This window comes from Leuresthes tenuis, unplaced genomic scaffold (genome assembly GCF_036924035.1).
Source record: "Leuresthes tenuis unplaced genomic scaffold, fLeuTen1.0.hap1 SCAF_21, whole genome shotgun sequence".
Classification (NCBI taxonomy): Eukaryota; Metazoa; Chordata; class Actinopteri; order Atheriniformes; family Atherinopsidae; genus Leuresthes; species Leuresthes tenuis.
The window spans coordinates 12,598,406-12,607,034 of record NW_027325375.1 but is presented as its reverse complement, the minus strand read 5'-3'; the positions used below and the strand labels follow the sequence as shown (position 1 = coordinate 12,607,034).

Sequence of the window (8,629 nt, the reverse complement as noted above, 5' to 3'; positions counted from 1 at the left end):
GATAAGAGCACCTAAGAGAGCTTCGAGAAAAGAGTAGTTAGGAATAAAGTTCCTGCAGTAAGATGTTATACCTAAGAATGACATAAGCTGTTTTTTAGTAACCGGTTTAGGAATGATCTGAACTGCAGCAACATGTTTAGGAGAAAGTGAGCGCCCATCCTTAGAAATCACATGACCCAAAAAGGTGACTTCGTCCTGTACAAACTGTAACTTAGAAAGGCTGGCTTTATGGCCATAAGAAGGAAGATGTTTCAACAGATTCACTGTCTTTTTCACACTGTTGTTTAGATGGACCACATAAAAGGATGTCATCCACATACTGCAAAAGAGCAGAGCCTGTGGTTGATTGAAGTTAATCCAGACTAGCTTTGAGGGCAGCATTGTAAATAGTGGGACTTTCACAGTACCCCTGGCATAACCGGGTAAAAGTCCAAGATCTCCCTTCAAACTAAAAAGCAAACCAAAATGGGCTATCAGGGTGCACTGGCGACAAGTCAACCACTGAGAAAAACTGTGCATCTGATGTAATTTGAGACAAAATAGTGTGTGGGTTGGGCACAGTAGGAGCATGTGGCTGAACTGCAGCATTCACCGCTTGGAGGTCCTGTACAAAACGCCATTCATCTGGCTGGCCAGCATCTTTAATCTTTTTAACAGGAAACAATGGAGTAAGCACAGGTGAATTTTCAAAAGGAACAATAACGCCTGTTTTCTGAAAAGATTGAAAAACAGGTTTAATCCCTTTAATTGCTTCAGGCTTAAAAGGGTATTGTTTTTTACATGGACAAAAGTCTGATTTAGGGGTGACAATTACTGGTTCACAGCCTTTTATCAACCCCACATCATATTTGCTCTTAGCCCAAAGATCATTGGGCACTTCAGCCAACATGGGTATCGAAGACAAATCTGTTTCAGATAAAAAACATGCTTCAAAATGTGATTCTGTGGTAGGAATTAAGTCCACAGTTCTTTGACAATGCATTGTACTCAAAAATGTTTTTTTGTATGCTGACAATCGTTCAGAAAACATCAAATTTGGATCAGCAGGTGAAACAGTCCACTCCATTTCTTTTTGACATGTAGCAACAAACTCTCCCACACCTTGTCACTGCCAGTGTGTACGTTTGGCCAAGGAAATGTGAGGGCGAGTACCACAAACATTAAAAAAATCAAAGTGCTCTGGAGTCAATAAAGTAGGCGCACATATTTTTTCACTTCTTCTCATAGTCATTGTCAGGCCCCAAAGAAATGTGTGATGTGCAGTGCAAATCAGTAGGTTGCATGAAATCAGAAAGGGGTGAAACTAACGCTTTTGCTTCTTCCACTAGTTGTTGTGAAAAAGGAGAGCTGGGAAGTTTCCACTCATAAGCATATGTAAGTGCCGATGAATCAAACTGCACTGCTGTGAAAAAAGGCTGTAACATAACCTTAACACCCTCTGGTGTAGAAGTTAAAATAATGCCTAATTTACACATGAGATCACAGCCCATCAGGTTAATGGGACACAACTCTGATAACAAAAATGAGTGTTTGAAGGAGAGCTCATCGGGAGTGACAACACGCAATGGGCATTGTCATTTTCTCCTTCACAACCTGGCCTGATGCAGACATACAGTAAACGTGGTTTCCACTTAACTTTGGAGGACAATCAAACTCCCCTGACGTCACTACTGATGAACATAAGTTCCTATATTCTGAGAGAAATATCTTTGCTCCAGGACGGAAATAGCATGCAAAACTTTACTACGTGAATCACAGTCGGCAAGCGTTGCTTCACTACACAGAGCAGGAAGAATGTGTGAGTGTGTTTGTGCTATCACCCATTAGTGGAGGCTCCGCTGCCGCGTGACGTCCAGAACCTGCCTCCCACCCTCAGTCAGCCTTTTGCCCAATTTCATCACTTTTCAGCTGTGGACAGTCCTTCTTCCAGTGTCCAGTCTGGCCACAGTAAAAACAAATATTCGGATCATAGCTCTGGCGTGGCCCATTTCGACCTCCTCTCCCACACGTCCACGTCTTCGACTTCGGCCTCGTCCTCTGTTTACACCAACTGCGTAATACATGGTCATGGTTGCCAAATGCAGCTCCTTTTCACACTTGTCCCTTTTGGTTGTCTTACGCGTCTCAACTTGGTTCTGAGCATGGCGAGCATATCGGCGAACGTCAGCCAAACGAGGACCCTCACACCATCCCACGTAAATGTTCTTTACTTCAGTGGCGACATCTATATAATATTGTCTGGGTCCCGTTAAAACATGTATTTTTCCCATCTAATTCCTTGTTTGCTTTAAAAAGAGTATTCCCCATTTTCTATCCCTTCAGTTGCCAACCAGTTTGTATGGAGTACACTGGAGCAACTTGACTGATCAGTAAAACACTGCTTTTGTTGTCACCGCAAGGCTTCCCCCGTCGGTTGTTTCACTGAGACACTACTGAGTAACTACAACTCAACACAGTTTATACACATAACATTCATATACATACTAACAAACAAACAAACAATAATTTATCGCAATTTTCTCATCTCTGTTTGAACGTACACCCAGGTAAATATTCCTGTAGTCTTCTCATACCGACTATGGACCCATTCATTGTTTAACTTCACTGTTTTGCAAATCCTAATTGAATATTACACATTGACATTGAACTTTACTGGATAAGCAGGTCTTCATTGCATTCAGCAGCCTATATGTGAGCATCTATGTGTAAGCTGTTCTTCTTTGCATTTATCAGCAGCAAGCAATTCTTCACTGCACATGCATATGTAAATAGTAAAACAATTCCAATGTGTTAGCGAAACCTTCTATATCACAGTGGTTTCTAAGATCTATTTTAAGTTCTTTGCCATCAGTGAGATGACATAGTTTACAAAGTGTGTCAAATTATCACTGAAGATCTTTTCAGGAATTTCAAATCTAGAAATGAGTTATTTTACGCGTGATTTTGCTACTGAGAGTGCATCTGCTTGTGCACATGGAAATATTTCAGACCATTTGGTAAAAACCTCTGTTGTCACTGAGCAGAATCGTTTCCCTTAACATTAATTTAGTTCAATGAAATCTACACAATAATGAAATAATGAAATACAAACAAATATGTTGAAAAAGATACACTGGCTTAGGGAATTATCTTCGTTTTGGTCTTAGATTGCCCTGTGGAATGTATTTTGCACATATTTGACCTGCTAGACAAAACTTTATTCATTTATTTATTCTAAAAAAAAAAATTCAATAATTAGTAAAACCATATGCTGTAAAAACCTTGTTCATTATTTCTTCCATCCCTCCTGTTGAGACATGACATGGTCCGTGGCTCAATACTGCAGCATATTTAAGCAAATTCTTTGGCAGTATGGTTTTCCTTCCGGTCATTCATACGAGTCTATTGTAGATGGCAATTGAATAACATCTAATAATGCTAAAATATTTGTAGTTTATACATTTAGCTGTGGATGTCAACATACCTGTTTTTCCAATGCTGTGTTAACACATGTACAGTTGAGAAGGCATACTGACTGTCAGTGTAAACGTTAACAACCTTTTTGTTATTTAATTTACAAGCTTCAGTTAAAGCTACCAATTCGACTGCTTGAACAGAGTAATTTTTTGGTAGTGGTTGTTTTAAGAAAACTTCAGTTTCTGTTACTACTGCAAATCCTGTAGCATTTGTGCCATCAGGGTTTTTTGCTTGACCTGTTGAATAAATATAGTTATTTCTGCATTTTCATAACGTATATCAGTTAAGTCTGGCCTGGGTAAAACACTGATGGTTATTTCTGACATGCAATCATGAGGCTTTCCATCTGTGGGGTAGGTAGCAGTGTGGATGGATTAAGTGTAGCACATCTCTCGACAACAAGGTGTGGCTGTGAAAGAAGAACTGTTATGTAGGAGAGATGTCTGGTAAAGATATTTTGTTAAGTAACCATATCACAGCCACTGCATGAGGTACCTTAAGTGTTAATGGGTGAAATAACACCATTATTGTTGATGCCTGCACTGCCAATGGCTTCTGGCCATTGATTCAAAAGTACGATCTCGTCCCTTTTTCCCCCTTTCAGTGGACACTGGCCCCTAATTACCGCAATTCAGCAGGGGGTCTTTCATTAGGAGTACTGGACTCCCCCGTGCACGGTTTCAGCTCCGACCCTGGAAAGCGGAAAAAACGTTGAGATCTGGTTTGAGGACCCAATTGTTGAGAAAAGTCTCTCAATGAGACTCAGAGTTGCTGGAGTCAGTTAATGCAAATGTTTAATCTTGCAGCAAGTTCAAGAATGTGTGTGTGTATGGGTGTATGTGTGCGAACGTGTGTGAGTTTGTGTGTGTGAGAGTTTAAAGAACCTGTTATCCACAGGCAGGTCTTAACTAGTATGGCACAGGTCCAGCCTGTCTCATCTTTTTTGGAAGGTCCAGCGCTCGGCCGTAACCCTTCTGTCTGTTTGGACTCTCACATACATTCGGTTAATCATAGAAAAACGAGAACAAAACTTTTTAGCCCCTTAAATTCATAAAACAGACATGGTGCAGTTATTTCCATTCTAGAAAATAAGAGTAATCACCACCATTCCTATAAATTCTGGATATTCTAACAATCTGAATCTTTTTTAAATGTTCGATGAAGCCCTTTGCTGTTCTGTTTAGAGACTCAGCTGATCATAAACCAAGTTTTGCTCTTGAACCAAGCTTCTAAACTCTTCACCTTTTTCATTTCTCAGTTAGTATTCACTTTAAAACTGATTAAAAGAAAAATTAAATGAATGCCTATCAACAAATGTGGGATCTAAACTCTAGTGCTTTCTCTAAAATAATTTCCTTTCTCAATTCAGAAATGTGTGTGTGTAAGTCACAACACCCGTGACACCAAAACGGCTTTCTTTTCTCTCTTTTCTCTACACTCTGCACTGTGAGCACACACACCAAATCAGAAAGGCTTTTTTCTCTCTTTTCTACATTATGGACTGTGGGGACAGTCCATAATGTGTGCCAGGGCGTTGTCTCACGTATTAGATTATGCTTAAGATACGAATGGGTTTATCAGTCACATCAGAATCCATACATACTGATCCTCCCGTAATAAAATGGTCGGATCTTATCAAACACACTTTGTTTCTTGTGACAAGTCAGCGAAACAGCGTATACACGTCAAGACACTGAATCAAGTTTGCCACAAGAACTCATAAGTTTGGCAGTATTGCTCTGCCGTCAGCAATCATACACCCATTTTATTTTCATGAGACATGTGCAGGCACCTGTTCATCTACTGTTCTATCACTATGAATTAGTTTATCTATTATCAATAAGGATACTTCTACAACTACTATCAAAGTATGTCCGGACTTCTTATGTTGTCAGTTGCTATATATGAATAAGTGGGTTGCTACTGAAAAGCATTAAGCATGTCACACAGCCCAAACATATAACATTTCAGGACACACCACACAGTTAACAACCACAGTGAAGCGTGTCAAAGCCCAAACATGTAACATTCAACAGGACACTTACACAACACATTCAAATCAAACAGTCAGACAACATACAAGAACATATACCCCAGCCGGCATTGCTCCCTGCCTATTTTTCTACAACTCACTATGTGTGCGCACACCTTTATTCACAAACTCTTCAACTTATACTCTTTTACCGAAGCTGCTACAGCTCGATTGGCCAAATACCCTTAGATCCTATTTCGGTGAATTTGACATCTGCCTTGTATGTAACAGATTAGCGGTTTAGCAGTTTTAATTTAGTTTGAGTGAAGGAATTCATTTTATAGCAAAATCCGAAATCGTGAAGAACTCATGAAAGTAAGCTTATTCTCGGATTCCTGAAACTTTAGATTTGCTCTTTCTTTTACTGCAAAGTACAACGTTGAGCAGCACTAATGAGTTGTTTCTATTTTTGGCAGGCTTTACCTTTGCGGATGAAGCCCTTTCTGTCTGTGCAAAAGAAATCTCGTTACTGTGCAGAGTGACTTCTCTGAGTAGAGTCGCCTTACTTGTTGCGACTGTGCCGATGTTCGAAGCTGGAGTGCAAAGTTGTTGCTTGAATGGTGCTCGCTGGAGCGTGTGGTAGTGTAAAGTTATACCATTTAAAAGGGCTGAAGAGTGCTCAGTGCAGCGGGTGGGCGGAGGTGCAAAGTGACACTATGGCCATAAAAAGAACACCGCTACAAGTGCGCATTGTGCCAGGAAGGGCCCTCGGACGTGAACCAGTGGACAGTTATCGCTTCTCGGCCTTTTGGCTAAGATCAAGTGTAGTATCTGTTCATATCAGTTTAATGTCTGATATGTCCTCTATGCGAGGACTACATATTAAATGAATTTTTATCAATAGGAGTTGAAAAAGGAGCTTGCTCCGTTCACTCCAAGCATCGACCCGGTACTGCAGTGCAGCTGGGAACGGTGCGCTCTCCTCTGCTCTTGTGAAAAAGCAAACAGCGGTGCAGGATGGAAGTTTCAGGGAGCCTAAGATGAAACTTTCTTTTAATCTGCTGAGAAAAGAGAGTGAATGCGAAGCAGACTTTAACACGGCTCTGGGAGCGAGCCGAGTGCGGGCTAACCGGGACAATTGCTTGAAAGAAACGCGACACCGAATGAGCAGTCAGAACAAAGCCTCAATACGGTGTTCCTGTGTTGTTTGTGGCTGCCTTGTCTTTTGCACAGAGTAAAAGACAAGGCAGCCATCGAATAGGGCCCGATTGTTCCTACTTGGTCAGCCGAGGAGCAAGGGGGGGAGCAAGCGTCTCAACCAAGCAAAGCTCACCATGGGGAAGGTGGCTATGCCAACTAGCCTGATGCCCTGCTCCCGCAGTGATGGATAATCGTACACTGGTTTCTCTTCATAATGTACAAGTCTTTCGCCTTTTACTAAAGACTTCCGTGGAGAGCAGCACTAATGAATTGTTTCTATTTTTGGCAGGCTTTACCTTTGCGGGTGAAGCCCTTTCTGTCTGTGCAAAAGAAATCTTGTTACTGTGCAGAGTGACTTCTCTGAGTAGAGTCGCCTTACTTGTTGCGACTGTGCCGATGTTGCTTGAATGGTGCTCGCTGGAGCGTGCGGTAGTGTAAAGTTATACCATTTAAAAGGGTTGAAGAGTGCTCAGTGCAGCGGGTGGGCGGAGGTGCAAAGTGACACTATGGCCATAAAACGAACACCGCTACAAGTGCGCATTGTGCCAGGAAGGGCCCTCGGACGTGAACCAGTGGACAGATATCGCTTCTCGGCCTTTTGGCTAAGATCAAGTGTAGTATCTGTACTTATCAGTTTAATATGTGATATGTCTATGCAAGGACTACATATTAAATGGATTTTTATCAATAGGATTTGAAAAAGGAACGGTGCGCTCTCCTCTGCTCTTGTGAAAAAGCAAACAGCGGTGCAGGATGGAAGTTTCTTTTAATCTGCTGAGAAAAGAGAGTGAATGCGAAGCAGACTTTAACACGGCTCTGGTAGCGAGCCGAGTGCGGGCTAACCAGGAGAATTGCTTGAAAGATACGCGACAACGAATGAGCGGTCAGAACAAAATCTCAATAAGGTGTTCTTGTGGTGTTTTTATAAAATGCGGTGTAAAAAAAGGTGTGAATGCCCCATAGAAAACTAAAAGGTGGAGCGGAAGTGTTCGGCTGCAAGAAGGTGTGAATGTCCGACTATATTTGGTGAAAAGCAGGTGAAGCAAGGTCTGAATGCCCAACCTTACATCATCAAAAGCGAGATAAGAGGTTTTTGGCTGCAAGAAGGCCATAGTTTGCCAAAAGCGGGTAAGGTGCGAATGATCGGCTAAATATCAACAAAAGTGGGGGCGGAGGTCTTCGGATGCAAGTGGGTGTGAATATCCCACCATACAAGTATGGTGGAGAGGAAGCTGTGAATGGCCGACCATAGTTTGCAAAAAGCGGGTGAGAAAAGGTGCGAATGTCCAACCATACATGATCAAAACAGGGAGCGGAGGTGTTTTGCTGCGACAAGGTGTGAATGTCCACCCATAATTAATGAAAAGCGGGCAACAAGTAGGTTCGAATGCCCAACCATACATCATCAAAAGCAGGAGTGGATGTGTTCGGCTACAAGAAGGTTTGAATGTCCAACCAAAGTTTGTAAAAAGCAGTTAAGAAAAGGTTCGAATATCCAACCAAACATAATCAAAAGCAGGAGCAGAGCTGTTCGACTGCAAGTAGGTGTGAATGTCAGATCATAATTTGCAAAAAGCTGATGAGAAAGGGTGAGAATGCCCGACTATACACCTTCAAATGCGGGAGCGGAGTTGTTCGGCTGTGAGTAGGTGTGAATCTCCGACCATAATTGCTGAAAAATGTGTTAGAAAAGGTAAGAATGCCGGTCCATACATCATCAAAAGCGAGAGAGGTTGTGTTCGGCTGCAAGTAGGTGTGACTGTTCGACTAAAGTTTGTAAAAAGTGGGTAAGACAAGGTGCGAATGCCTGACAATGTATGATCAAAAGCGGGAGCGGAGGTGTTCAGCTGCAAGAAGGTCTACATGTCCATCAATAATTGCTAGAAAACATGAAAGAAACTTTTCGAAAATCAAACCGCACATGATCATAAGTATGATAGGAGGTGTTCAGCTGCAAGGTGTGAATGTCCACCCATAATTCCTAAAAAATGGGCAAAAAAA

At 41.8% G+C, this 8,629-nt stretch overlaps 3 non-coding genes across 3 annotated transcripts; all 3 read left to right on the top strand.

Annotated features, from left to right (window-relative positions):
• Positions 1-6,220: 6,220 nt before the first annotated feature.
• On the top strand, positions 6,221-6,411 carry LOC140280495 (U2 spliceosomal RNA). The gene has a single exon (XR_011909457.1). It is a non-coding gene; the product is annotated as a U2 spliceosomal RNA (small nuclear RNA).
• A 410-nt stretch (positions 6,412-6,821) lies between these two features.
• On the top strand, positions 6,822-6,935 carry LOC140280728 (U5 spliceosomal RNA). The gene has a single exon (XR_011909659.1). It is a non-coding gene; the product is annotated as a U5 spliceosomal RNA (small nuclear RNA).
• Positions 6,936-7,210: 275 nt separating this feature from the next.
• Positions 7,211-7,396, top strand: LOC140280558 (U2 spliceosomal RNA). Its single transcript, XR_011909510.1, has one exon. It is a non-coding gene; the product is annotated as a U2 spliceosomal RNA (small nuclear RNA).
• Positions 7,397-8,629: the final 1,233 nt, after the last annotated feature.